Genomic DNA, 25892 nt, shown 5'->3' on the forward strand with positions numbered 1-25892 from the left:
CAAAAAGAGCCCGGTTAGCTCAGTCGGTAGAGCATGAGACTTTTAATCTCAGGGTCGTGGGTTCAAGTCCCACATTGGGCATACGGCTCCTCCTACACACCATATTCAGAATCATACATAATGTATGCACAGTTTTGAATAGAGTTTGTTTCAACTTGCCAAAATCAGTCCACGTGATCTTGAAAGTGCATTTGAGCATGTTCATACTTTGAACAAGCTTTTCTGGCATATGACATGACATGTCCAGCACAAAGGCTGTTCATCTAGACAAATTCATTCTAAGATCTTGTCAACCTAATGTTGTGCTTCTAAAAGTTAATGTTTGGTGAAATCAGGTCCAATCGGATACTTTAATAAACCTGAAGAAGCCTGGTTAGCTCAGTCGGTAGAGCATGAGACTCTTAATCTCAGGGTCGTGGGTTCGAGCCCCACATTGGGCGCAAGCTTAATCTTTCGAGTTGTCTTTGGCAGTCGTTCCAATTCAAAGGTACTGTATGCCCAGTTTCAAATACAATTTGTATGACTTTGCCAAACAAGGCACCGGGATCATGACGGTGCATTTGTATGTGGTCATACTTCCTACAAGACATTCTCTGGTATGACATGAGATGTCAAACACAAAGGTTCTACATTCCATTGACCTGTTCTGCCTATAGTACACAGTTTCATTTTAAGATGTTGTCTAACTCATTTAGTTGTTCTTCAATTGAGAAATTTGCACAAGGATAATGTACCCCAAACAACAGTCTTGTTTCTCGAAAAATCTACGATCTGAAAAGACAAAAAGAGCCCAGTTAGCTCAGTCGGTAGAGCATGAGACTTTTAATCTCAGGGTCGTGGGTTCAAGTCCCACATTGGGCGTACGGCTCCTCCTACACAGCATATTCAGATTCATACATAATGTATGCACAGTTTTGAATAGAGTTTGTTTCAACTTGCCAAACAAGTCCACGGGATCATGGCGGTGCATTTGTATGTGGTCATACTCCCTACAACTATTCTCAGATATGCCATGATATGTCAAACACAAAGGTTCTACATTCCATTGACCTGTTCTGCCTATAATACACACTTTCATTTTAAGATGTTGTCCAACTCATTTAGTTGTTCTTCAATTGAGAAATTAGCGCAAGGATAATGTACCCCAAAACAACACTCTTGTTTCTCGAAAAATCTACAATCTGAAAAGACAAAAAGAGTCCGGTTAGCTCAGTCGGTAGATCATGAGACTTTTAATCTCAGGGTCGTGGGTTCAAGTCCCACATTGGGCATACGGCTCCTCCTATACAGCATATTGAGATTCATAAATAATGTATGCACCGTTTTGAATAGAATTTTTTTCAACTTGCCAAACAAGTCCACGGGATCATGGCGGTGCATTTGTATGTGGTCATACTCCCTACAACCATTCTCAGATATGCAATGAGATGTCAAACACAAAGGTTCTACATTCCATTGACCTGTTCTGCCTATAATACACACTTTCATTTTAAGATGTTGTCCAACTCATTTAGTTGTTCTTCAATTGAGAAATTTGTGAAATTAGAGCAAGGATAATGTACCCCAAAACAACAGTCTTGTTTCTCGAAAAATCTACGATCTGAAAAGACAAAAAGAGCCCGGTTAGCTCAGTCGGTAGAGCATGAGACTTTTAATCTCAGGGTCATGGGTTCAAGTCCCACATTGGGCGTACAGCTCCTCCTACACTTCAGATTCATACATGATGTATGGACAGTTTTAAATAGAATCTGTTTAACCTTGCCAAACAAGTCCACGTGATCTTGAAAGTGCATTTGAGCATGTTCATACTTTGAACAAGCTTTTCTGGCATATGACATGACATGTCCAGCACAAAGGCTGTTCATCTAGACAAATTCATTCTAAGATCTTGTCAACCTAATGTTGTGCTTCTAAAAGTTAATGTTTGGTGAAATCAGGTCCAATCGGATACTTTAATAAACCTGAAGAAGCCTGGTTAGCTCAGTCGGTAGAGCATGAGACTCTTAATCTCAGGGTCGTGGGTTCGAGCCCCACATTGGGCGCAAGCTTAATCTTTCGAGTTGTCTTTGGCAGTCGTTCCAATTCAAAGGTACTGTATGCCCAGTTTCAAATACAATTTGTATGACTTTGCCAAACAAGGCACCGGGATCATGACGTAGCATTTGTATGTGGTCATACTTCCTACAAGACATTCTCTGGTATGACATGAGATGTCAAACACAAAGGTTCTACATTCCATTGACCTGTTCTGCCTATAGTACACAGTTTCATTTTAAGATGTTGTCTAACTCATTTAGTTGTTCTTCAATTGAGAAATTTGCACAAGGATAATGTACCCCAAACAACAGTCTTGTTTCTCGAAAAATCTACGATCTGAAAAGACAAAAAGAGCCCGGTTAGCTCAGTCGGTAGAGCATGAGACTTTTAATCTCAGGGTCGTGGGTTCAAGTCCCACATTGGGCGTACGGCTCCTCCTACACAGCATATTCAGATTCATACATAATGTATACAGATTTTTGAATAGAGTTTGTTTCAACTTGCCAAACAAGTCCACGGGATCATGGCGGTGCATTTGTATGTGGTCATACTTCCTACAAGACATTTTCTGGTATGACATGAGATGTCAAACACGAAGGTTCTACATTCCATTGACCTGTTCTGCCTATAGTACACAATTTCATTTTTAAGATGTTGTCCAACTCATTTAGGTGTTCTTCAATTGAGAAATTAGCGCAAGGATAATGTACCCCAAAACAACACTCTTGTTTCTCGAAAAATCTACAATCTGAAAAGACAAAAAGAGTCCGGTTAGCTCAGTCGGTAGATCATGAGACTTTTAATCTCAGGGTCGTGGGTTCAAGTCCCACATTGGGCATACGGCTCCTCCTATACAGCATATTGAGATTCATACATAATGTATGCACCGTTTTGAATAGAATTTTTTTCAACTTGCCAAACAAGTCCACGGGATCATGGCGGTGCATTTGTATGTGGTCATACTCCCTACAACCATTCTCAGATATGCAATGAGATGTCAAACACAAAGGTTCTACATTCCATTGACCTGTTCTGCCTATAGTACACACTTTCATTTTAAGATGTTGTCCAACTCATTTAGTTGTTCTTCAATTGAGAAATTTGTGAAATTAGTGCAAGGATAATGTACCCCAAAACTACAGTCTTGTTTCTCGAAAAATCTACGATCTGAAAAGACAAAAAGAGCCCGGTTAGCTCAGTCGGTAGAGCATGAGACTTTTAATCTCAGGGTCGTGGGTTCAAGTCCCACATTGGGCGTACAGCTCCTCCTACACACCATATTCAGAATCATACATAATGTATGCACAGTTTTGAATAGAGTTTGTTTCAACTTGCCAAAATCAGTCCACGGGATCATGGTAGTGCATTTGTATGTGGTCATACTCCCTACAACTATTCTCAGATATGCCATGAGATGTCAAACACAAAGGTTCTACATTCCATTGACCTGTTCTGCCTATAATACACACTTTCATTTTAAGATGTTGTCCAACTCATTTAGTTTTTCTTCAATTGAGAAATTAGTGAAATTAGCGCAAGGATAATGTACCCCAAAACAACAGTCTTGTTTCTCGAAAAATGTACGATCTGAAAAGACAAAAAGAGCCCGGTTAGCTCAGTCGGTAGAGCATGAGACTTTTAATCTCAGGGTCGTGGGTTCAAGTCCCACATTGGGCATACAGCTCCTCCTACACTTCAGATTCATACATGATGTATGCACAGTTTTAAATAGAATTTGTTTAACCTTGCCAAACAAGTCCACGTGATCTTGAAAGTGCATTTGAGCATGTTCATACTTTGAACAAGCTTTTCTGGCATATGACATGACATGTCCAGCACAAAGGCTGTTCATCTAGACAAATTCATTCTAAGATCTTGTCAACCTAATGTTGTGCTTCTAAAAGTTAATGTTTGGTGAAATGAGGTCCAATCGGATACTTTAATAAACCTGAAGAAGCCTGGTTAGCTCAGTCAGTAGAGCATGAGACTCTTAATCTCAGGGTCGTGGGTTCGAGCCCCACATTGGGCGCAAGCTTAATCTTTCGAGTTGTCTTTGGCAGTCGTTCCAATTCAAAGGTACTGTATGCCCAGTTTCAAATACAATTTGTATGACTTTGCCAAACAAAGCACCGGGATCATGACGGTGCATTTGTATGTGGTCATACTTCCTACAAGACATTCTCTGGTATGACATGAGATGTCAAACACAAAGGTTCTACATTCCATTGACCTGTTCTGCCTATAGTACACAGTTTCATTTTAAGATGTTGTCTAACTCATTTAGTTGTTCTTCAATTGAGAAATTTGCACAAGGATAATGTACCCCAAACAACAGTCTTGTTTCTCGAAAAATCTACGATCTGAAAAGACAAAAAGAGCCCAGTTAGCTCAGTCGGTAGAGCATGAGACTTTTAATCTCAGGGTCGTGGGTTCAAGTCCCACATTGGGCGTACGGCTCCTCCTACACAGCATATTCAGATTCATACATAATGTATGCACAGTTTTGAATAGAGTTTGTTTCAACTTGCCAAACAAGTCCACGGGATCATGGCGGTGCATTTGTATGTGGTCATACTCCCTACAACTATTCTCAGATATGCCATGATATGTCAAACACAAAGGTTCTACATTCCATTGACCTGTTCTGCCTATAATACACACTTTCCTTTTAAGATGTTGTCCAACTCATTTAGTTGTTCTTCAATTGAGAAATTTGCGCAAGGATAATGTACCCCAAACAACAGTCTTGTTTCTCGAAAAATCTACGATCTGAAAAGACAAAAAGAGCCCGGTTAGCTCAGTCGGTAGAGCATGAGACTTTTAATCTCAGGGTCGTGGGTTCAAGTCCCACATTGGGCATACAGCTCCTCCTACACAGCATATTCAGATTCATACATAATGTATGCACAGTTTTGAATAGAGTTTGTTTCAACTTGCCAAACAAGTCCACGGGATCATGGCGGTGCATTTGTATGTGGTCATACTCCCTACAACTATTCTCAGATATGCCATGATATGTCAAACACAAAGGTTCTACATTCCATTGACCTGTTCTGCCTATAATACACACTTTCATTTTAAGATGTTGTCCAACTCATTTAGTTGTTCTTCAATTGAGAAATTTGTGAAATTAGAGCAAGGATAATGTACCCCAAAACAACAGTCTTGTTTCTCGAAAAATCTACGATCTGAAAAGACAAAAAGAGCCCGGTTAGCTCAGTCGGTAGAGCATGAGACTTTTAATCTCAGGGTCGTGGGTTCAAGTCCCACATTGGGCGTACGGCTCCTCCTACACAGCATATTCAGATTCATACATAATGTATACAGATTTTTGAATAGAGTTTGTTTCAACTTGCCAAACAAGTCCACGGGATCATGGCGGTGCATTTGTATGTGGTCATACTTCCTACAAGACATTTTCTGGTATGACATGAGATGTCAAACACGAAGGTTCTACATTCCATTGACCTGTTCTGCCTATAGTACACAATTTCATTTTTAAGATGTTGTCCAACTCATTTAGGTGTTCTTCAATTGAGAAATTAGCGCAAGGATAATGTACCCCAAAACAACAGTCTTGTTTCTCGAAAAATCTACAATCTGAAAACACAAAAAGAGTCCGGTTAGCTCAGTCGGTAGAGCATGAGACTTTTAATCTCAGGGTCGTGGGTTCAAGTCCCACATTGGGCATACGGCTCCTCCTATACAGCATATTGAGATTCATACATAATGTATGCACCGTTTTGAATAAAAACATTTTCAACTTGCCAAACAAGTCCACGGGATCATGGCGGTGCATTTGTATGTGGTCATACTCCCTACAACCATTCTCAGATATGCCATGAGATGTCAAACACAAAGGTTCTACATTCCATTGACCTGTTCTGCCTATAGTACACACTTTCATTTTAAGATGTTGTTCAACTCATTTAGTTGTTCTTCAATTGAGAAATTTGTGAAATTAGTGCAAGGATAATGTACCCCAAAACTACAGTCTTGTTTCTCGAAAAATCTACGATCTGAAAAGACAAAAAGAGCCCGGTTAGCTCAGTCGGTAGAGCATGAGACTTTTAATCTCAGGGTCGTGGGTTCAAGTCCCACATTGGGCGTACGGCTCCTCCTACACAGCATATTCAGATTCATACATAATGTATGCAAAGTTTTGAATAGAGTTTGTTTCAACTTGCCAAAATCAGTCCACGGGATCATGGTAGTGCATTTGTATGTGGTCATACTCCCTACAACTATTCTCAGATATGCCATGAGATGTCAAACACAAAGGTTCTACATTCCATTGACCTGTTCTGCCTATAATACACACTTTCATTTTAAGATGTTGTCCAACTCATTTAGTTTTTCTTCAATTGAGAAATTAGTGAAATTAGCGCAAGGATAATAAAAAACAACAGTCTTGTTTCTCGAAAAATGTACGATCTGAAAAGACAAAAAGAGCCCGGTTAGCTCAGTCGGTAGAGCATGAGACTCTTAATCTCAGGGTCGTGGGTTCGAGCCCCACATTGGGCGCAGAGCTTAAGTTTTAGAGCTGTCTTTGGCAGTGGTTCCAATTCAATGGTATTGTATGCCTAGTTTAAAATACAATTCGTATGAATTTGTCAAACAAGGCAGCGGGATCATGACGGTGCATTTGTATGTGGTCATACTTCCTACAAGACATTCTCAGGTACGCCATGAGATGTCAAACACAAAGGTTCTACATTCCATTGACCTGTTCTGCCTATAGTACACAATTTCATTTAAAGATGTTGTCCAACTCATTTAGTTGTTCTTCAATTGAGAAATTTGTGAAATTAGATGCATGAAATTAGCGCAAGCATAATGTACCCCAAAACAACAGCCTTCTTTCTCGAAATCTCCGCTCTGAAAGAACAAAAAGAGCCCGGTTAGCTCAGTCGGTAGAGCATGAGACTCTTAATCTCAGGATCGTGGGTTCGAGCCCCACATTGGGCGCAGAGCTTAAGTTTTAGAGCTGTCTTTGGCAGTGGTTCCAATTCAATGGTATTGTATGCCTAGTTTAAAATACAATTCGTATGAATTTGTCAAACAAGGCAGCGGGATCATGACGGTGCATTTGTATGTGGTCATACTTCCTACAAGACATTCTCAGGTACGTCATGAGATGTCAAACACAAAGGTTCTACATTCCATTGACCTGTTCTGCCTATAGTACACAATTTCATTTAAAGATGTTGTCCAACTCATTTAGTTGTTCTTCAATTGAGAAATTTGTGAAATTGGATGCATGGAATTAGCGCAAGCATAATGTACCCCAAAACAACAGCCTTCTTTCTCGAAATCTCCGCTCTGAAAGAACAAAAAGAGCCCGGTTAGCTCAGTCGGTAGAGCATGAGACTCTTAATCTCAGGGTCGTGGGTTCGAGCCCCACATTGGGCGCAAACTTAATCTTTCGAGTTGTCTTGGGCAATTGTTCCAATTCAATGGTATTGTATGCCTAGTTTAAAATACAATTCGTATGAATTTGCCAAACAAGGCAGCGGGATCATGACGGTGCATTTGTATGTGGTCATACTTCCTACAAGACATTCTCAGGTACGCCATGAGATGTCAAACACAAAGGTTCTACATTCCATTGACCTGTTCTACCTATAGTACACAATTTCATTTAAAGATGTTGTCCAACTCATTTAGTTGTTCTTCAATTGAGAAATTTGTGAAATTAGATGCATGAAATTAGCGCAAGCATAATGTACCCCAAAACAACAGCCTTCTTTCTCGAAATCTCCTCTCTGAAAGAACAAAAAGAGCCCGGTTAGCTCAGTCGGTAGAGCATGAGACTCTTAATCTCAGGGTCGTGGGTTCGAGCCCCACATTGGGCGCAAGCTTAATCTTTCGAGTTGTCTTGGGCAATCGTTCCAATTCAATGGTATTGTATGCCTAGTTTAAAATACAATTCGTATGAATTTGTCAAACAAGGCAGCGGGATCATGACGGTGCATTTGTATGTGGTCATACTTCCTACAAGACATTCTCAGGTACGCCATGAGATGTCGAACACAAAGGTTCTACATTCCATTGACCTGTTCTGCCTATAGTACACAATTTCATTTAAAGATGTTGTCCAACTCATTTAGTTGTTCTTCAATTGAACGATTTGTGAAATTAGCGCAAGATAATTACCCCAAAACAACAGTCTTGTTTCTCGAAAAAAATCTACGATCTGAAAAGACAAAAAGAGCCCGGTTAGCTCAGTCGGTAGAGCATGAGACTCTTAATCTCAGGGTCGTGGGTTCGAGCCCCACATTGGGCGCAGATCTTAAGTTTTAGAGCTGTCTTTGGCGGTGGTTCCAATTCAAAGGTACTGTATGCCCAGTTTAAAATACAATTTGTATGACTTTGCCAAACAAGGCAGAGGGATCATGGCGGTGCATTTGTATATGGTCATACTCCCTACAAGACATTCTCAGATATGCCATGACATGTCAAACACAAAGGCTCTACATTCCATTGACCTGTTCTGCCTATAGTACACAATTTCAATTAAAGATGTTGTCCAACTCATTTAGTTGTTCTTCAATTGAAAGATTTGTGAAATTAGCGCAATGATAATGTACCCCAAAACAACAGTCTTGTTCCAAGAAAAAATCTACGATCTGAAAAGACAAAAAGAGCCCGGTTAGCTCAGTCGGTAGAGCATGAGACTCTTAATCTCAGGGTCGTGGGTTCGAGCCCCACATTGGGCGCAGATCTTAAGTTTTAGAGCTGTCTTTGGCGGTGGTTCCAATTCAAAGGTACTGTATGCCCAGTTTAAAATACAATTTGTATGAATTTGCCAAACAAGTACCGGGATCATGACGGTGCATTTGTATGTGGTCATACTTCCTACAAGACATTCTCAGGTACGCCATGAGATGTCAAACACAAAGGTTCTACATTCCATTGACCTGTTCTGCCGATTGTACACAATTTCATTTAAAGATGTTGTCCAACTCATTTGGTTGTACTTCAATTGAAAGCTTTGTGAAATTAGCGCAAGATAGTGTACCCCAAAAAAACAGTCTTGTTTCTCGAAAAAATCTACGATCTGAAAAGACAAAAAGAGCCCAGTAAGCTCAGTCGGTAGAGCATGAGACTCTTAATCTCAGGGTCGTTGATTCGAGCCCCACATTGGGCTCAAGCTTAATCTTTCGAGTTGTCTATGGCGATCCTTCCAATTCAAAGGTACTGTATGCCCAGTTTAAAATAGAATTCGTATGAATTTTCCAAACAAGGCAGAGGGATCATGGCGGTGCATTTGTATGTGGTCATACTTCCTACAAGACATTCTCAGGTACGCCATGAGATGTCAAACACAAAGGTTCTACATTCCATTGACCTGTTCTGCCTATAGTACACAATTTCATTTAAAGATGTTGTCCAACTCATTTAGTTGTTCTTCAATTGAACGATTTGTGAAATTAGCGCAAGATAATTACCCCAAAACAACAGTCTTGTTTCTCGAAAAAAATCTACGATCTGAAAAGACAAAAAGAGCCCGGTTAGCTCAGTCGGTAGAGCATGAGACTCTTAATCTCAGGGTCGTGGGTTCGAGCCCCACATTGGGCACAGATCTTAAGTTTTAGAGCTGTCTTTGGCGGTGGTTCCAATTCAAAGGTACTGTATGCCCAGTTTAAAATACAATTTGTATGACTTTGCCAAACAAGGCAGAGGGATCATGGCGGTGCATTTGTATATGGTCATACTCCCTACAAGACATTCTCAGATATGCCATGACATGTCAAACACAAAGGCTCTACATTCCATTGACCTGTTCTGCCTATAGTACACAATTTCAATTAAAGGTGTTGTCCAACTCATTTAGTTGTTTTTCAATTGAAAGATTTGTGAAATTAGCGCAATGATAATGTACCCCAAAACAACAGTCTTGTTCCACGAAAAATCTCTGCTCTGAAAGAACAAAAAGAGCCTGGTTAGCTCAGTCGGTAGAGCATGAGACTCTTAATCTCAGGGTCGTGGGTTCGAGCCCCACATTGGGCGCAAACTTAATCTTTCGAGTTGTCTTGGGCAATTGTTCCAATTCAATGGTATTGTATGCCTAGTTTAAAATACAATTCGTATGAATTTGCCAAACAAGGCAGCGGGATCATGACGGTGCATTTGTATGTGGTCATACTTCCTACAAGACATTCTCAGGTACGCCATGAGATGTCAAACACAAAGGTTCTACATTCCATTGACCTGTTCTGCCTATAGTACACAATTTCATTTAAAGATGTTGTCCAACTCATTTAGTTGTTCTTCAATTGAGAAATTTGTGAAATTAGATGCATGAAATTAGCGCAAGCATAATGTACCCCAAAACAACAGCCTTCTTTCTCGAAATCTCCGCTCTGAAAGAACAAAAAGAGCCCGGTTAGCTCAGTCGGTAGAGCATGAGACTCTTAATCTCAGGGTCGTGGGTTCGAGCCCCACATTGGGCGCAGAGCTTAAGTTTTAGAGCTGTCTTTGGCAGTGGTTCCAATTCAATGGTATTGTATGCCTAGTTTAAAATACAATTCGTATGAATTTGTCAAACAAGGCAGCGGGATCATGACGGTGCATTTGTATGTGGTCATACTTCCTACAAGACATTCTCAGGTACGCCATGAGATGTCAAACACAAAGGTTCTACATTCCATTGACCTGTTCTGCCTATAGTACACAATTTCATTTAAAGATGTTGTCCAACTCATTTAGTTGTTCTTCAATTGAGAAATTTGTGAAATTGGATGCATGGAATTAGCGCAAGCATAATGTACCCCAAAACAACAGCCTTCTTTCTCGAAATCTCCGCTCTGAAAGAACAAAAAGAGCCCGGTTAGCTCAGTCGGTAGAGCATGAGACTCTTAATCTCAGGGTCGTGGGTTCGAGCCCCACATTGGGCGCAAACTTAATCTTTCGAGTTGTCTTGGGCAATTGTTCCAATTCAATGGTATTGTATGCCTAGTTTAAAATACAATTCGTATGAATTTGCCAAACAAGGCAGCGGGATCATGACGGTGCATTTGTATGTGGTCATACTTCCTACAAGACATTCTCAGGTACGCCATGAGATGTCAAACACAAAGGTTCTACATTCCATTGACCTGTTCTACCTATAGTACACAATTTCATTTAAAGATGTTGTCCAACTCATTTAGTTGTTCTTCAATTGAGAAATTTGTGAAATTAGATGCATGAAATTAGCGCAAGCATAATGTACCCCAAAACAACAGCCTTCTTTCTCGAAATCTCCTCTCTGAAAGAACAAAAAGAGCCCGGTTAGCTCAGTCGGTAGAGCATGAGACTCTTAATCTCAGGGTCGTGGGTTCGAGCCCCACATTGGGCGCAAGCTTAATCTCTCAAGTTGTCTTGGGCAATCGTTCCAATTCAATGGTATTGTATGCCTAGTTTAAAATACAATTCGTATGAATTTGTCAAACAAGGCAGCGGGATCATGACGGTGCATTTGTATGTGGTCATACTTCCTACAAGACATTCTCAGGTACGCCATGAGATGTCAAACACAAAGGTTCTACATTCCATTGACCTGTTCTGCCTATAGTACACAATTTCATTTAAAGATGTTGTCCAACTCATTTAGTTGTTCTTCAATTGAGAAATTTGTGAAATTGGATGCATGGAATTAGCGCAAGCATAATGTACCCCAAAACAACAGCCTTCTTTCTCGAAATCTCCGCTCTGAAAGAACAAAAAGAGCCCGGTTAGCTCAGTCGGTAGAGCATGAGACTCTTAATCTCAGGGTCGTGGGTTCGAGCCCCACATTGGGCGCAGAGCTTAAGTTTTAGAGCTGTCTTTGGCGGTGGTTCCAATTCAAAGGTACTGTATGCCCGGTTTAAAATACAATTTGTATGACTTTGCCAAACAAGGCAGCGGGATCATGGCGGTGCATTTGTATATGGTCATACACCCTACAAGACATTCTCAAATATGCCATGACATGTCAAACACAAAGGCTCTACATTCCATTGACCTGTTCTGCCTATAGTACACAATTTCAATTAAAGATGTTGTCCAACTCATTTAGTTGTTCTTCAATTGAAAGATTTGTGAAATTAGCGCAATGATAATGTACCCCAAAACAACAGTCTTGTTCCAAGAAAAAATCTACGATCTGAAAAGACAAAAAGAGCCCGGTTAGCTCAGTCGGTAGAGCATGAGACTCTTAATCTCAGGGTCGTGGGTTCGAGCCCCACATTGGGCGCAGAGCTTAAGTTTTAGAGCTGTCTTTGGCGGTGGTTCCAATTCAAAGGTACTGTATGCCCAGTTTAAAATACAATTTGTATGAATTTGCCAAACAAGTACCGGGATCATGACGGTGCATTTGTATGTGGTCATACTTCCTACAAGACATTCTCAGGTACGCCATGAGATGTCAAACACAAAGGTTCTACATTCCATTGACCTGTTCTGCCGATTGTACACAATTTCATTTAAAGATGTTGTCCAACTCATTTGGTTGTACTTCAATTGAAAGCTTTGTGAAATTAGCGCAAGATAGTGTACCCCAAAAAAACAGTCTTGTTTCTCGAAAAAATCTACGATCTGAAAAGACAAAAAGAGCCCAGTTAGCTCAGTCGGTAGAGCATGAGACTCTTAATCTCAGGGTCGTTGATTCGAGCCCCACATTGGGCTCAAGCTTAATCTTTCGAGTTGTCTATGGCGATCCTTCCAATTCAAAGGTACTGTATGCCCAGTTTAAAATAGAATTCGTATGAATTTTCCAAACAAGGCAGAGGGATCATGGCGGTGCATTTGTATGTGGTCATACTTCCTACAAGACATTCTCAGGTACGCCATGAGATGTCAAACACAAAGGTTCTACATTCCATTGACCTGTTCTGCCTATAGTACACAATTTCATTTAAAGATGTTGTCCAACTCATTTAGTTGTTCTTCAATTGAGAAATTTGTGAAATTGGATGCATGGAATTAGCGCAAGCATAATGTACCCCAAAACAACAGCCTTCTTTCTCGAAATCTCCGCTCTGAAAGAACAAAAAGAGCCCGGTTAGCTCAGTCGGTAGAGCATGAGACTCTTAATCTCAGGGTCGTGGGTTCGAGCCCCACATTGGGCGCAGAGCTTAAGTTTTAGAGCTGTCTTTGGCGGTGGTTCCAATTCAAAGGTACTGTATGCCCAGTTTAAAATACAATTTGTATGAATTTGCCAAACAAGTACCGGGATCATGACGGTGCATTTGTATGTGGTCATACTTCCTACAAGACATTCTCAGGTACGCCATGAGATGTCAAACACAAAGGTTCTACATTCCATTGACCTGTTCTGCCGATTGTACACAATTTCATTTAAAGATGTTGTCCAACTCATTTGGTTGTACTTCAATTGAAAGCTTTGTGAAATTAGCGCAAGATAGTGTACCCCAAAAAAACAGTCTTGTTTCTCGAAAAAATCTACGATCTGAAAAGACAAAAAGAGCCCAGTTAGCTCAGTCGGTAGAGCATGAGACTCTTAATCTCAGGGTCGTTGATTCGAGCCCCACATTGGGCTCAAGCTTAATCTTTCGAGTTGTCTATGGCGATCCTTCCAATTCAAAGGTACTGTATGCCCAGTTTAAAATAGAATTCGTATGAATTTTCCAAACAAGGCAGAGGGATCATGGCGGTGCATTTGTATGTGGTCATACTTCCTACAAGACATTCTCAGGTACGCCATGAGATGTCAAACACAAAGGTTCTACATTCCATTGACCTGTTCTGCCTATAGTACACAATTTCATTTAAAGATGTTGTCCAACTCATTTAGTTGTTCTTCAATTGAGAAATTTGTGAAATTGGATGCATGGAATTAGCGCAAGCATAATGTACCCCAAAACAACAGCCTTCTTTCTCGAAATCTCCGCTCTGAAAGAACAAAAAGAGCCCGGTTAGCTCAGTCGGTAGAGCATGAGACTCTTAATCTCAGGGTCGTGGGTTCGAGCCCCACATTGGGCGCAGAGCTTAAGTTTTAGAGCTGTCTTTGGCGGTGGTTCCAATTCAAAGGTACTGTATGCCCAGTTTAAAATACAATTTGTATGAATTTGCCAAACAAGTACCGGGATCATGACGGTGCATTTGTATGTGGTCATACTTCCTACAAGACATTCTCAGGTACGCCATGAGATGTCAAACACAAAGGTTCTACATTCCATTGACCTGTTCTGCCGATTGTACACAATTTCATTTAAAGATGTTGTCCAACTCATTTGGTTGTACTTCAATTGAAAGCTTTGTGAAATTAGCGCAAGATAGTGTACCCCAAAAAAACAGTCTTGTTTCTCGAAAAAATCTACGATCTGAAAAGACAAAAAGAGCCCAGTTAGCTCAGTCGGTAGAGCATGAGACTCTTAATCTCAGGGTCGTTGATTCGAGCCCCACATTGGGCTCAAGCTTAATCTTTCGAGTTGTCTATGGCGATCCTTCCAATTCAAAGGTACTGTATGCCCAGTTTAAAATAGAATTCGTATGAATTTTCCAAACAAGGCAGAGGGATCATGGCGGTGCATTTGTATGTGGTCATACTTCCTACAAGACATTCTCAGGTACGCCATGAGATGTCAAACACAAAGGTTCTACATTCCATTGACCTGTTCTGCCTATAGTACACAATTTCATTTAAAGATGTTGTCCAACTCATTTAGTTGTTCTTCAATTGAACGATTTGTGAAATTAGCGCAAGATAATTACCCCAAAACAACAGTCTTGTTTCTCGAAAAAAATCTACGATCTGAAAAGACAAAAAGAGCCCGGTTAGCTCAGTCGGTAGAGCATGAGACTCTTAATCTCAGGGTCGTGGGTTCGAGCCCCACATTGGGCACAGATCTTAAGTTTTAGAGCTGTCTTTGGCGGTGGTTCCAATTCAAAGGTACTGTATGCCCAGTTTAAAATACAATTTGTATGACTTTGCCAAACAAGGCAGAGGGATCATGGCGGTGCATTTGTATATGGTCATACTCCCTACAAGACATTCTCAGATATGCCATGACATGTCAAACACAAAGGCTCTACATTCCATTGACCTGTTCTGCCTATAGTACACAATTTCAATTAAAGGTGTTGTCCAACTCATTTAGTTGTTTTTCAATTGAAAGATTTGTGAAATTAGCGCAATGATAATGTACCCCAAAACAACAGTCTTGTTCCACGAAAAATCTCTGCTCTGAAAGAACAAAAAGAGCCTGGTTAGCTCAGTCGGTAGAGCATGAGACTCTTAATCTCAGGGTCGTGGGTTCGAGCCCCACATTGGGCGCAAACTTAATCTTTCGAGTTGTCTTGGGCAATTGTTCCAATTCAATGGTATTGTATGCCTAGTTTAAAATACAATTCGTATGAATTTGCCAAACAAGGCAGCGGGATCATGACGGTGCATTTGTATGTGGTCATACTTCCTACAAGACATTCTCAGGTACGCCATGAGATGTCAAACACAAAGGTTCTACATTCCATTGACCTGTTCTGCCTATAGTACACAATTTCATTTAAAGATGTTGTCCAACTCATTTAGTTGTTCTTCAATTGAGAAATTTGTGAAATTGGATGCATGGAATTAGCGCAAGCATAATGTACCCCAAAACAACAGCCTTCTTTCTCGAAATCTCCGCTCTGAAAGAACAAAAAGAGCCCGGTTAGCTCAGTCGGTAGAGCATGAGACTCTTAATCTCAGGGTCGTGGGTTCGAGCCCCACATTGGGCGCAGAGCTTAAGTTTTAGAGCTGTCTTTGGCGGTGGTTCCAATTCAAAGGTACTGTATGCCCGGTTTAAAATACAATTTGTATGACTTTGCCAAACAAGGCAGCGGGATCATGGCGGTGCATTTGTATATGGTCATACACCCTACAAGACATTCTCAAATATGCCATGACATGTCAAACACAAAGGCTCTACATTCCATTGACCTGTTCTGCCTATAGTACACAATTTCAATTAAAGATGTTGTCCAACTCATTTAGTTGTTCTTCAATTGAAAGATTTGTGAAATTAGCGCAATGATAATGTACCCCAAAACAACAGTCTTGTTCCAAGAAAAAATCTACGATCTGAAAAGACAAAAAGAGCCTGGTTAGCTCAGTCGGTAGAGCATGAGACTCTTAATCTCAGGGTCGTGGGTTCGAGCCCCACATTGGGCGCAGATCTTAAGTTTTAGAGCTGTCTTTGGCGGTGGTTCCAATTCAAAGGTACTGTATGCCCAGTTTAAAATACAATTTGTATGAATTTGCCAAACAAGTACCGGGATCATGACGGTGCATTTGTATGTGGTCATACTTCCTACAAGACATTCTCAGGTACGCCATGAGATGTCAAACACAAAGGTTCTACATTCCATTGACCTGTTCTGCCGATTGTACACAATTTCATTTAAAGATGTTGTCCAACTCATTTGGTTGTACTTCAATTGAAAGCTTTGTGAAATTAGCGCAAGATAGTGTACCCCAAAAAAACAGTCTTGTTTCTCGAAAAAATCTACGATCTGAAAAGACAAAAAGAGCCCAGTTAGCTCAGTCGGTAGAGCATGAGACTCTTAATCTCAGGGTCGTTGATTCGAGCCCCACATTGGGCTCAAGCTTAATCTTTCGAGTTGTCTATGGCGATCCTTCCAATTCAAAGGTACTGTATGCCCAGTTTAAAATAGAATTCGTATGAATTTTCCAAACAAGGCAGAGGGATCATGGCGGTGCATTTGTATGTGGTCATACTTCCTACAAGACATTCTCAGGTACGCCATGAGATGTCAAACACAAAGGTTCTACATTCCATTGACCTGTTCTGCCTATAGTACACAATTTCATTTAAAGATGTTGTCCAACTCATTTAGTTGTTCTTCAATTGAACGATTTGTGAAATTAGCGCAAGATAATTACCCCAAAACAACAGTCTTGTTTCTCGAAAAAAATCTACGATCTGAAAAGACAAAAAGAGCCCGGTTAGCTCAGTCGGTAGAGCATGAGACTCTTAATCTCAGGGTCGTGGGTTCGAGCCCCACATTGGGCACAGATCTTAAGTTTTAGAGCTGTCTTTGGCGGTGGTTCCAATTCAAAGGTACTGTATGCCCAGTTTAAAATACAATTTGTATGACTTTGCCAAACAAGGCAGAGGGATCATGGCGGTGCATTTGTATATGGTCATACTCCCTACAAGACATTCTCAGATATGCCATGACATGTCAAACACAAAGGCTCTACATTCCATTGACCTGTTCTGCCTATAGTACACAATTTCAATTAAAGGTGTTGTCCAACTCATTTAGTTGTTTTTCAATTGAAAGATTTGTGAAATTAGCGCAATGATAATGTACCCCAAAACAACAGTCTTGTTCCACGAAAAATCTCTGCTCTGAAAGAACAAAAAGAGCCTGGTTAGCTCAGTCGGTAGAGCATGAGACTCTTAATCTCAGGGTCGTGGGTTCGAGCCCCACATTGGGCGCAAACTTAATCTTTCGAGTTGTCTTGGGCAATTGTTCCAATTCAATGGTATTGTATGCCTAGTTTAAAATACAATTCGTATGAATTTGCCAAACAAGGCAGCGGGATCATGACGGTGCATTTGTATGTGGTCATACTTCCTACAAGACATTCTCAGGTACGCCATGAGATGTCAAACACAAAGGTTCTACATTCCATTGACCTGTTCTGCCTATAGTACACAATTTCATTTAAAGATGTTGTCCAACTCATTTAGTTGTTCTTCAATTGAGAAATTTGTGAAATTGGATGCATGGAATTAGCGCAAGCATAATGTACCCCAAAACAACAGCCTTCTTTCTCGAAATCTCCGCTCTGAAAGAACAAAAAGAGCCCGGTTAGCTCAGTCGGTAGAGCATGAGACTCTTAATCTCAGGGTCGTGGGTTCGAGCCCCACATTGGGCGCAGAGCTTAAGTTTTAGAGCTGTCTTTGGCGGTGGTTCCAATTCAAAGGTACTATATGCCCAGTTTAAAATACAATTTGTATGAATTTGCCAAACAAGTACCGGGATCATGACGGTGCATTTGTATGTGGTCATACTTCCTACAAGACATTCTCAGGTACGCCATGAGATGTCAAACACAAAGGTTCTACATTCCATTGACCTGTTCTGCCGATTGTACACAATTTCATTTAAAGATGTTGTCCAACTCATTTGGTTGTACTTCAATTGAAAGCTTTGTGAAATTAGCGCAAGATAGTGTACCCCAAAAAAACAGTCTTGTTTCTCGAAAAAATCTACGATCTGAAAAGACAAAAAGAGCCCAGTTAGCTCAGTCGGTAGAGCATGAGACTCTTAATCTCAGGGTCGTTGATTCGAGCCCCACATTGGGCTCAAGCTTAATCTTTCGAGTTGTCTATGGCGATCCTTCCAATTCAAAGGTACTGTATGCCCAGTTTAAAATAGAATTCGTATGAATTTTCCAAACAAGGCAGAGGGATCATGGCGGTGCATTTGTATGTGGTCATACTTCCTACAAGACATTCTCAGGTACGCCATGAGATGTCAAACACAAAGGTTCTACATTCCATTGACCTGTTCTGCCTATAGTACACAATTTCATTTAAAGATGTTGTCCAACTCATTTAGTTGTTCTTCAATTGAGAAATTTGTGAAATTGGATGCATGGAATTAGCGCAAGCATAATGTACCCCAAAACAACAGCCTTCTTTCTCGAAATCTCCGCTCTGAAAGAACAAAAAGAGCCCGGTTAGCTCAGTCGGTAGAGCATGAGACTCTTAATCTCAGGGTCGTGGGTTCGAGCCCCACATTGGGCGCAGAGCTTAAGTTTTAGAGCTGTCTTTGGCGGTGGTTCCAATTCAAAGGTACTGTATGCCCAGTTTAAAATACAATTTGTATGAATTTGCCAAACAAGTACCGGGATCATGACGGTGCATTTGTATGTGGTCATACTTCCTACAAGACATTCTCAGGTACGCCATGAGATGTCAAACACAAAGGTTCTACATTCCATTGACCTGTTCTGCCGATTGTACACAATTTCATTTAAAGATGTTGTCCAACTCATTTGGTTGTACTTCAATTGAAAGCTTTGTGAAATTAGCGCAAGATAGTGTACCCCAAAAAAACAGTCTTGTTTCTCGAAAAAATCTACGATCTGAAAAGACAAAAAGAGCCCAGTTAGCTCAGTCGGTAGAGCATGAGACTCTTAATCTCAGGGTCGTTGATTCGAGCCCCACATTGGGCTCAAGCTTAATCTTTCGAGTTGTCTATGGCGATCCTTCCAATTCAAAGGTACTGTATGCCCAGTTTAAAATAGAATTCGTATGAATTTTCCAAACAAGGCAGAGGGATCATGGCGGTGCATTTGTATGTGGTCATACTTCCTACAAGACATTCTCAGGTACGCCATGAGATGTCAAACACAAAGGTTCTACATTCCATTGACCTGTTCTGCCTATAGTACACAATTTCATTTAAAGATGTTGTCCAACTCATTTAGTTGTTCTTCAATTGAACGATTTGTGAAATTAGCGCAAGATAATTACCCCAAAACAACAGTCTTGTTTCTCGAAAAAAATCTACGATCTGAAAAGACAAAAAGAGCCCGGTTAGCTCAGTCGGTAGAGCATGAGACTCTTAATCTCAGGGTCGTGGGTTCGAGCCCCACATTGGGCACAGATCTTAAGTTTTAGAGCTGTCTTTGGCGGTGGTTCCAATTCAAAGGTACTGTATGCCCAGTTTAAAATACAATTTGTATGACTTTGCCAAACAAGGCAGAGGGATCATGGCGGTGCATTTGTATATGGTCATACTCCCTACAAGACATTCTCAGATATGCCATGACATGTCAAACACAAAGGCTCTACATTCCATTGACCTGTTCTGCCTATAGTACACAATTTCAATTAAAGGTGTTGTCCAACTCATTTAGTTGTTTTTCAATTGAAAGATTTGTGAAATTAGCGCAATGATAATGTACCCCAAAACAACAGTCTTGTTCCACGAAAAATCTCTGCTCTGAAAGAACAAAAAGAGCCTGGTTAGCTCAGTCGGTAGAGCATGAGACTCTTAATCTCAGGGTCGTGGGTTCGAGCCCCACATTGGGCGCAAACTTAATCTTTCGAGTTGTCTTGGGCAATTGTTCCAATTCAATGGTATTGTATGCCTAGTTTAAAATACAATTCGTATGAATTTGCCAAACAAGGCAGCGGGATCATGACGGTGCATTTGTATGTGGTCATACTTCCTACAAGACATTCTCAGGTACGCCATGAGATGTCAAACACAAAGGTTCTACATTCCATTGACCTGTTCTGCCTATAGTACACAATTTCATTTAAAGATGTTGTCCAACTCATTTAGTTGTTCTTCAATTGAGAAATTTGTGAAATTGGATGCATGGAATTAGCGCAAGCATAATGTACCCCAAAACAACAGCCTTCTTTCTCGAAATCTCCGCTCTGAAAGAACAAAAAGAGCCCGGTTAGCTCAGTCGGTAGAGCATGAGACTCTTAATCTCAGGGTCGTGGGTTCGAGCCCCACATTGGGCGCAGAGCTTAAGTTTTAGAGCTGTCTTTGGCGGTGGTTCCAATTCAAAGGTACTGTATGCCCGGTTTAAAATACAATTTGTATGACTTTGCCAAACAAGGCAGCGGGATCATGGCGGTGCATTTGTATATGGTCATACACCCTACAAGACATTCTCAAATATGCCATGACATGTCAAACACAAAGGCTCTACATTCCATTGACCTGTTCTGCCTATAGTACACAATTTCAATTAAAGATGTTGTCCAACTCATTTAGTTGTTCTTCAATTGAAAGATTTGTGAAATTAGCGCAATGATAATGTACCCCAAAACAACAGTCTTGTTCCAAGAAAAAATCTACGATCTGAAAAGACAAAAAGAGCCTGGTTAGCTCAGTCGGTAGAGCATGAGACTCTTAATCTCAGGGTCGTGGGTTCGAGCCCCACATTGGGCGCAGATCTTAAGATTTAGAGCTGTCTTTGGCGGTGGTTCCAATTCAAAGGTACTGTATGCCCAGTTTAAAATACAATTTGTATGAATTTGCCAAACAAGTACCGGGATCATGACGGTGCATTTGTATGTGGTCATACTTCCTACAAGACATTCTCAGGTACGCCATGAGATGTCAAACACAAAGGTTCTACATTCCATTGACCTGTTCTGCCGATTGTACACAATTTCATTTAAAGATGTTGTCCAACTCATTTGGTTGTACTTCAATTGAAAGCTTTGTGAAATTAGCGCAAGATAGTGTACCCCAAAAAAACAGTCTTGTTTCTCGAAAAAATCTACGATCTGAAAAGACAAAAAGAGCCCAGTTAGCTCAGTCGGTAGAGCATGAGACTCTTAATCTCAGGGTCGTTGATTCGAGCCCCACATTGGGCTCAAGCTTAATCTTTCGAGTTGTCTATGGCGATCCTTCCAATTCAAAGGTACTGTATGCCCAGTTTAAAATAGAATTCGTATGAATTTTCCAAACAAGGCAGAGGGATCATGGCGGTGCATTTGTATGTGGTCATACTTCCTACAAGACATTCTCAGGTACGCCATGAGATGTCAAACACAAAGGTTCTACATTCCATTGACCTGTTCTGCCTATAGTACACAATTTCATTTAAAGATGTTGTCCAACTCATTTAGTTGTTCTTCAATTGAACGATTTGTGAAATTAGCGCAAGATAATTACCCCAAAACAACAGTCTTGTTTCTCGAAAAAAATCTACGATCTGAAAAGACAAAAAGAGCCCGGTTAGCTCAGTCGGTAGAGCATGAGACTCTTAATCTCAGGGTCGTGGGTTCGAGCCCCACATTGGGCGCAGATCTTAAGTTTTAGAGCTGTCTTTGGCGGTGGTTCCAATTCAAAGGTACTGTATGCCCAGTTTAAAATACAATTTGTATGACTTTGCCAAACAAGGCAGAGGGATCATGGCGGTGCATTTGTATATGGTCATACTCCCTACAAGACATTCTCAGATATGCCATGACATGTCAAACACAAAGGCTCTACATTCCATTGACCTGTTCTGCCTATAGTACACAATTTCAATTAAAGGTGTTGTCCAACTCATTTAGTTGTTTTTCAATTGAAAGATTTGTGAAATTAGCGCAATGATAATGTACCCCAAAACAACAGTCTTGTTCCACGAAAAATCTCTGCTCTGAAAGAACAAAAAGAGCCTGGTTAGCTCAGTCGGTAGAGCATGAGACTCTTAATCTCAGGGTCGTGGGTTCGAGCCCCACATTGGGCGCAAACTTAATCTTTCGAGTTGTCTTGGGCAATTGTTCCAATTCAATGGTATTGTATGCCTAGTTTAAAATACAATTCGTATGAATTTGCCAAACAAGGCAGCGGGATCATGACGGTGCATTTGTATGTGGTCATACTTCCTACAAGACATTCTCAGGTACGCCATGAGATGTCAAACACAAAGGTTCTACATTCCATTGACCTGTTCTGCCTATAGTACACAATTTCATTTAAAGATGTTGTCCAACTCATTTAGTTGTTCTTCAATTGAGAAATTTGTGAAATTAGATGCATGAAATTAGCGCAAGCATAATGTACCCCAAAACAACAGCCTTCTTTCTCGAAATCTCCGCTCTGAAAGAACAAAAAGAGCCCGGTTAGCTCAGTCGGTAGAGCATGAGACTCTTAATCTCAGGGTCGTGGGTTCGAGCCCCACATTGGGCGCAAACTTAATCTTTCGAGTTGTCTTGGGCAATTGTTCCAATTCAATGGTATTGTATGCCTAGTTTAAAATACAATTCATATGAATTTGCCAAACAAGGCAGCGGGATCATGACGGTGCATTTGTATGTGGTCATACTTCCTACAAGACATTCTCAGGTACGCCATGAGATGTCAAACACAAAGGTTCTACATTCCATTGACCTGTTCTACCTATAGTACACAATTTCATTTAAAGATGTTGTCCAACTCATTTAGTTGTTCTTCAATTGAGAAATTTGTGAAATTAGATGCATGAAATTAGCGCAAGCATAATGTACCCCAAAACAACAGCCTTCTTTCTCGAAATCTCCTCTCTGAAAGAACAAAAAGAGCCCGGTTAGCTCAGTCGGTAGAGCATGAGACTCTTAATCTCAGGGTCGTGGGTTCGAGCCCCACATTGGGCGCAAACTTAATCTTTCGAGTTGTCTTGGGCAATTGTTCCAATTCAATGGTATTGTATGCCTAGTTTAAAATACAATTCGTATGAATTTGCCAAACAAGGCAGCGGGATCATGACGGTGCATTTGTATGTGGTCATACTTCCTACAAGACATTCTCAGGTACGCCATGAGATGTCAAACACAAAGGTTCTACATTCCATTGACCTGTTCTGCCTATAGTACACAATTTCATTTAAAGATGTTGTCCAACTCATTTAGTTGTTCTTCAATTGAGAAATTTGTGAAATTAGATGCATGAAATTAGCGCAAGCATAATGTACCCCAAAACAACAGCCTTCTTTCTCGAAATCTCCTCTCTGAAAGAACAAAAAGAGCCCGGTTAGCTCAGTCGGTAGAGCATGAGACTCTTAATCTCAGGGTCGTGGGTTCGAGCCCCACATTGGGCGCAAACTTAATCTTTCGAGTTGTCTTGGGCAATTGTTCCAATTCAATGGTATTGTATGCCTAGTTTAAAATACAATTCGTATGAATTTGCCAAACAAGGCAGCGGGATCATGACGGTGCATTTGTATGTGGTCATACTTCCTACAAGACATTCTCAGGTACGCCATGAGATGTCAAACACAAAGGTTCTACATTCCATTGACCTGTTCTGCCTATAGTACACAATTTCATTTAAAGATGTTGTCCAACTCATTTAGTTGTTCTTCAATTGAGAAATTTGTGAAATTAGATGCATGAAATTAGCGCAAGCATAATGTACCCCAAAACAACAGCCTTCTTTCTCGAAATCTCCTCTCTGAAAGAACAAAAAGAGCCCGGTTAGCTCAGTCGGTAGAGCATGAGACTCTTAATCTCAGGGTCGTGGGTTCGAGCCCCACATTGGGCGCAAACTTAATCTTTCGAGTTGTCTTGGGCAATTGTTCCAATTCAATGGTATTGTATGCCTAGTTTAAAATACAATTCGTATGAATTTGCCAAACAAGGCAGCGGGATCATGACGGTGCATTTGTATGTGGTCATACTTCCTACAAGACATTCTCAGGTACGCCATGAGATGTCAAACACAAAGGTTCTACATTCCATTGACCTGTTCTGCCTATAGTACACAATTTCATTTAAAGATGTTGTCCAACTCATTTAGTTGTTCTTCAATTGAGAAATTTGTGAAATTAGATGCATGAAATTAGCGCAAGCATAATGTACCCCAAAACAACAGCCTTCTTTCTCGAAATCTCCGCTCTGAAAGAACAAAAAGAGCCCGGTTAGCTCAGTCGGTAGAGCATGAGACTCTTAATCTCAGGGTCGTGGGTTCGAGCCCCACATTGGGCGCAAACTTAATCTTTCGAGTTGTCTTGGGCAATTGTTCCAATTCAATGGTATTGTATGCCTAGTTTAAAATACAATTCATATGAATTTGCCAAACAAGGCAGCGGGATCATGACGGTGCATTTGTATGTGGTCATACTTCCTACAAGACATTCTCAGGTACGCCATGAGATGTCAAACACAAAGGTTCTACATTCCATTGACCTGTTCTACCTATAGTACACAATTTCATTTAAAGATGTTGTCCAACTCATTTAGTTGTTCTTCAATTGAGAAATTTGTGAAATTAGATGCATGAAATTAGCGCAAGCATAATGTACCCCAAAACAACAGCCTTCTTTCTCGAAATCTCCTCTCTGAAAGAACAAAAAGAGCCCGGTTAGCTCAGTCGGTAGAGCATGAGACTCTTAATCTCAGGGTCGTGGGTTCGAGCCCCACATTGGGCGCAAGCTTAATCTTTCGAGTTGTCTTGGGCAATCGTTCCAATTCAATGGTATTGTATGCCTAGTTTAAAATACAATTCGTATGAATTTGTCAAACAAGGCAGCGGGATCATGACGGTGCATTTGTATGTGGTCATACTTCCTACAAGACATTCTCAGGTACGCCATGAGATGTCAAACACAAAGGTTCTACATTCCATTGACCTGTTCTGCCTATAGTACACAATTTCATTTAAAGATGTTGTCCAACTCATTTAGTTGTTCTTCAATTGAGAAATTTGTGAAATTGGATGCATGGAATTAGCGCAAGCATAATGTACCCCAAAACAACAGCCTTCTTTCTCGAAATCTCCGCTCTGAAAGAACAAAAAGAGCCCGGTTAGCTCAGTCGGTAGAGCATGAGACTCTTAATCTCAGGGTCGTGGGTTCGAGCCCCACATTGGGCGCAGAGCTTAAGTTTTAGAGCTGTCTTTGGCGGTGGTTCCAATTCAAAGGTACTGTATGCCCGGTTTAAAATACAATTTGTATGACTTTGCCAAACAAGGCAGCGGGATCATGGCGGTGCATTTGTATATGGTCATACACCCTACAAGACATTCTCAAATATGCCATGACATGTCAAACACAAAGGCTCTACATTCCATTGACCTGTTCTGCCTATAGTACACAATTTCAATTAAAGATGTTGTCCAACTCATTTAGTTGTTCTTCAATTGAAAGATTTGTGAAATTAGCGCAATGATAATGTACCCCAAAACAACAGTCTTGTTCCAAGAAAAAATCTACGATCTGAAAAGACAAAAAGAGCCCGGTTAGCTCAGTCGGTAGAGCATGAGACTCTTAATCTCAGGGTCGTGGGTTCGAGCCCCACATTGGGCGCAGATCTTAAGTTTTAGAGCTGTCTTTGGCGGTGGTTCCAATTCAAAGGTACTGTATGCCCAGTTTAAAATACAATTTGTATGAATTTGCCAAACAAGTACCGGGATCA

At 40.7% G+C, this 25892-nt stretch overlaps 38 non-coding genes across 38 annotated transcripts; all 38 read left to right on the top strand.

Annotated features, from left to right (window-relative positions):
- The first annotated feature begins 8 nt into the window (after window positions 1-8).
- trnak-uuu (transfer RNA lysine (anticodon UUU)) lies at window positions 9-81 on the top strand. The gene has a single exon. It is a non-coding gene; the product is annotated as a tRNA-Lys (tRNA).
- Window positions 82-788: 707 nt separating this feature from the next.
- trnak-uuu (transfer RNA lysine (anticodon UUU)) lies at window positions 789-861 on the top strand. Its single transcript has one exon. It is a non-coding gene; the product is annotated as a tRNA-Lys (tRNA).
- Window positions 862-2390: 1529 nt separating this feature from the next.
- trnak-uuu (transfer RNA lysine (anticodon UUU)) lies at window positions 2391-2463 on the top strand. Its single transcript has one exon. It is a non-coding gene; the product is annotated as a tRNA-Lys (tRNA).
- Window positions 2464-3221: 758 nt separating this feature from the next.
- On the top strand, window positions 3222-3294 carry trnak-uuu (transfer RNA lysine (anticodon UUU)). The gene has a single exon. It is a non-coding gene; the product is annotated as a tRNA-Lys (tRNA).
- Window positions 3295-3641: 347 nt separating this feature from the next.
- On the top strand, window positions 3642-3714 carry trnak-uuu (transfer RNA lysine (anticodon UUU)). The gene has a single exon. It is a non-coding gene; the product is annotated as a tRNA-Lys (tRNA).
- A 700-nt stretch (window positions 3715-4414) lies between these two features.
- trnak-uuu (transfer RNA lysine (anticodon UUU)) lies at window positions 4415-4487 on the top strand. The gene has a single exon. It is a non-coding gene; the product is annotated as a tRNA-Lys (tRNA).
- A 336-nt stretch (window positions 4488-4823) lies between these two features.
- Window positions 4824-4896, top strand: trnak-uuu (transfer RNA lysine (anticodon UUU)). The gene has a single exon. It is a non-coding gene; the product is annotated as a tRNA-Lys (tRNA).
- Window positions 4897-5242: 346 nt separating this feature from the next.
- trnak-uuu (transfer RNA lysine (anticodon UUU)) lies at window positions 5243-5315 on the top strand. Its single transcript has one exon. It is a non-coding gene; the product is annotated as a tRNA-Lys (tRNA).
- Window positions 5316-6073: 758 nt separating this feature from the next.
- On the top strand, window positions 6074-6146 carry trnak-uuu (transfer RNA lysine (anticodon UUU)). Its single transcript has one exon. It is a non-coding gene; the product is annotated as a tRNA-Lys (tRNA).
- Window positions 6147-6488: 342 nt separating this feature from the next.
- Window positions 6489-6561, top strand: trnak-cuu (transfer RNA lysine (anticodon CUU)). The gene has a single exon. It is a non-coding gene; the product is annotated as a tRNA-Lys (tRNA).
- An 815-nt stretch (window positions 6562-7376) lies between these two features.
- Window positions 7377-7449, top strand: trnak-cuu (transfer RNA lysine (anticodon CUU)). Its single transcript has one exon. It is a non-coding gene; the product is annotated as a tRNA-Lys (tRNA).
- A 370-nt stretch (window positions 7450-7819) lies between these two features.
- On the top strand, window positions 7820-7892 carry trnak-cuu (transfer RNA lysine (anticodon CUU)). The gene has a single exon. It is a non-coding gene; the product is annotated as a tRNA-Lys (tRNA).
- Window positions 7893-8250: 358 nt separating this feature from the next.
- trnak-cuu (transfer RNA lysine (anticodon CUU)) lies at window positions 8251-8323 on the top strand. Its single transcript has one exon. It is a non-coding gene; the product is annotated as a tRNA-Lys (tRNA).
- A 360-nt stretch (window positions 8324-8683) lies between these two features.
- trnak-cuu (transfer RNA lysine (anticodon CUU)) lies at window positions 8684-8756 on the top strand. Its single transcript has one exon. It is a non-coding gene; the product is annotated as a tRNA-Lys (tRNA).
- A 789-nt stretch (window positions 8757-9545) lies between these two features.
- On the top strand, window positions 9546-9618 carry trnak-cuu (transfer RNA lysine (anticodon CUU)). The gene has a single exon. It is a non-coding gene; the product is annotated as a tRNA-Lys (tRNA).
- An 802-nt stretch (window positions 9619-10420) lies between these two features.
- On the top strand, window positions 10421-10493 carry trnak-cuu (transfer RNA lysine (anticodon CUU)). The gene has a single exon. It is a non-coding gene; the product is annotated as a tRNA-Lys (tRNA).
- Window positions 10494-10864: 371 nt separating this feature from the next.
- Window positions 10865-10937, top strand: trnak-cuu (transfer RNA lysine (anticodon CUU)). The gene has a single exon. It is a non-coding gene; the product is annotated as a tRNA-Lys (tRNA).
- Window positions 10938-11307: 370 nt separating this feature from the next.
- trnak-cuu (transfer RNA lysine (anticodon CUU)) lies at window positions 11308-11380 on the top strand. The gene has a single exon. It is a non-coding gene; the product is annotated as a tRNA-Lys (tRNA).
- A 370-nt stretch (window positions 11381-11750) lies between these two features.
- Window positions 11751-11823, top strand: trnak-cuu (transfer RNA lysine (anticodon CUU)). The gene has a single exon. It is a non-coding gene; the product is annotated as a tRNA-Lys (tRNA).
- Window positions 11824-12183: 360 nt separating this feature from the next.
- Window positions 12184-12256, top strand: trnak-cuu (transfer RNA lysine (anticodon CUU)). Its single transcript has one exon. It is a non-coding gene; the product is annotated as a tRNA-Lys (tRNA).
- Window positions 12257-13057: 801 nt separating this feature from the next.
- On the top strand, window positions 13058-13130 carry trnak-cuu (transfer RNA lysine (anticodon CUU)). The gene has a single exon. It is a non-coding gene; the product is annotated as a tRNA-Lys (tRNA).
- An 801-nt stretch (window positions 13131-13931) lies between these two features.
- Window positions 13932-14004, top strand: trnak-cuu (transfer RNA lysine (anticodon CUU)). Its single transcript has one exon. It is a non-coding gene; the product is annotated as a tRNA-Lys (tRNA).
- A 789-nt stretch (window positions 14005-14793) lies between these two features.
- On the top strand, window positions 14794-14866 carry trnak-cuu (transfer RNA lysine (anticodon CUU)). The gene has a single exon. It is a non-coding gene; the product is annotated as a tRNA-Lys (tRNA).
- An 802-nt stretch (window positions 14867-15668) lies between these two features.
- trnak-cuu (transfer RNA lysine (anticodon CUU)) lies at window positions 15669-15741 on the top strand. Its single transcript has one exon. It is a non-coding gene; the product is annotated as a tRNA-Lys (tRNA).
- A 1222-nt stretch (window positions 15742-16963) lies between these two features.
- trnak-cuu (transfer RNA lysine (anticodon CUU)) lies at window positions 16964-17036 on the top strand. Its single transcript has one exon. It is a non-coding gene; the product is annotated as a tRNA-Lys (tRNA).
- An 802-nt stretch (window positions 17037-17838) lies between these two features.
- Window positions 17839-17911, top strand: trnak-cuu (transfer RNA lysine (anticodon CUU)). Its single transcript has one exon. It is a non-coding gene; the product is annotated as a tRNA-Lys (tRNA).
- Window positions 17912-18712: 801 nt separating this feature from the next.
- trnak-cuu (transfer RNA lysine (anticodon CUU)) lies at window positions 18713-18785 on the top strand. Its single transcript has one exon. It is a non-coding gene; the product is annotated as a tRNA-Lys (tRNA).
- A 789-nt stretch (window positions 18786-19574) lies between these two features.
- trnak-cuu (transfer RNA lysine (anticodon CUU)) lies at window positions 19575-19647 on the top strand. The gene has a single exon. It is a non-coding gene; the product is annotated as a tRNA-Lys (tRNA).
- Window positions 19648-20449: 802 nt separating this feature from the next.
- Window positions 20450-20522, top strand: trnak-cuu (transfer RNA lysine (anticodon CUU)). The gene has a single exon. It is a non-coding gene; the product is annotated as a tRNA-Lys (tRNA).
- A 1222-nt stretch (window positions 20523-21744) lies between these two features.
- On the top strand, window positions 21745-21817 carry trnak-cuu (transfer RNA lysine (anticodon CUU)). The gene has a single exon. It is a non-coding gene; the product is annotated as a tRNA-Lys (tRNA).
- Window positions 21818-22619: 802 nt separating this feature from the next.
- Window positions 22620-22692, top strand: trnak-cuu (transfer RNA lysine (anticodon CUU)). Its single transcript has one exon. It is a non-coding gene; the product is annotated as a tRNA-Lys (tRNA).
- A 370-nt stretch (window positions 22693-23062) lies between these two features.
- Window positions 23063-23135, top strand: trnak-cuu (transfer RNA lysine (anticodon CUU)). Its single transcript has one exon. It is a non-coding gene; the product is annotated as a tRNA-Lys (tRNA).
- Window positions 23136-23505: 370 nt separating this feature from the next.
- On the top strand, window positions 23506-23578 carry trnak-cuu (transfer RNA lysine (anticodon CUU)). The gene has a single exon. It is a non-coding gene; the product is annotated as a tRNA-Lys (tRNA).
- Window positions 23579-23948: 370 nt separating this feature from the next.
- trnak-cuu (transfer RNA lysine (anticodon CUU)) lies at window positions 23949-24021 on the top strand. Its single transcript has one exon. It is a non-coding gene; the product is annotated as a tRNA-Lys (tRNA).
- A 370-nt stretch (window positions 24022-24391) lies between these two features.
- Window positions 24392-24464, top strand: trnak-cuu (transfer RNA lysine (anticodon CUU)). The gene has a single exon. It is a non-coding gene; the product is annotated as a tRNA-Lys (tRNA).
- Window positions 24465-24834: 370 nt separating this feature from the next.
- trnak-cuu (transfer RNA lysine (anticodon CUU)) lies at window positions 24835-24907 on the top strand. The gene has a single exon. It is a non-coding gene; the product is annotated as a tRNA-Lys (tRNA).
- A 370-nt stretch (window positions 24908-25277) lies between these two features.
- On the top strand, window positions 25278-25350 carry trnak-cuu (transfer RNA lysine (anticodon CUU)). Its single transcript has one exon. It is a non-coding gene; the product is annotated as a tRNA-Lys (tRNA).
- A 360-nt stretch (window positions 25351-25710) lies between these two features.
- trnak-cuu (transfer RNA lysine (anticodon CUU)) lies at window positions 25711-25783 on the top strand. Its single transcript has one exon. It is a non-coding gene; the product is annotated as a tRNA-Lys (tRNA).
- The last annotated feature ends 109 nt before the right edge of the window (window positions 25784-25892 follow it).

Source organism: Scomber scombrus, chromosome 19 (genome assembly GCF_963691925.1).
Source record: "Scomber scombrus chromosome 19, fScoSco1.1, whole genome shotgun sequence".
NCBI lineage: Eukaryota > Metazoa > Chordata > Actinopteri > Scombriformes > Scombridae > Scomber > Scomber scombrus.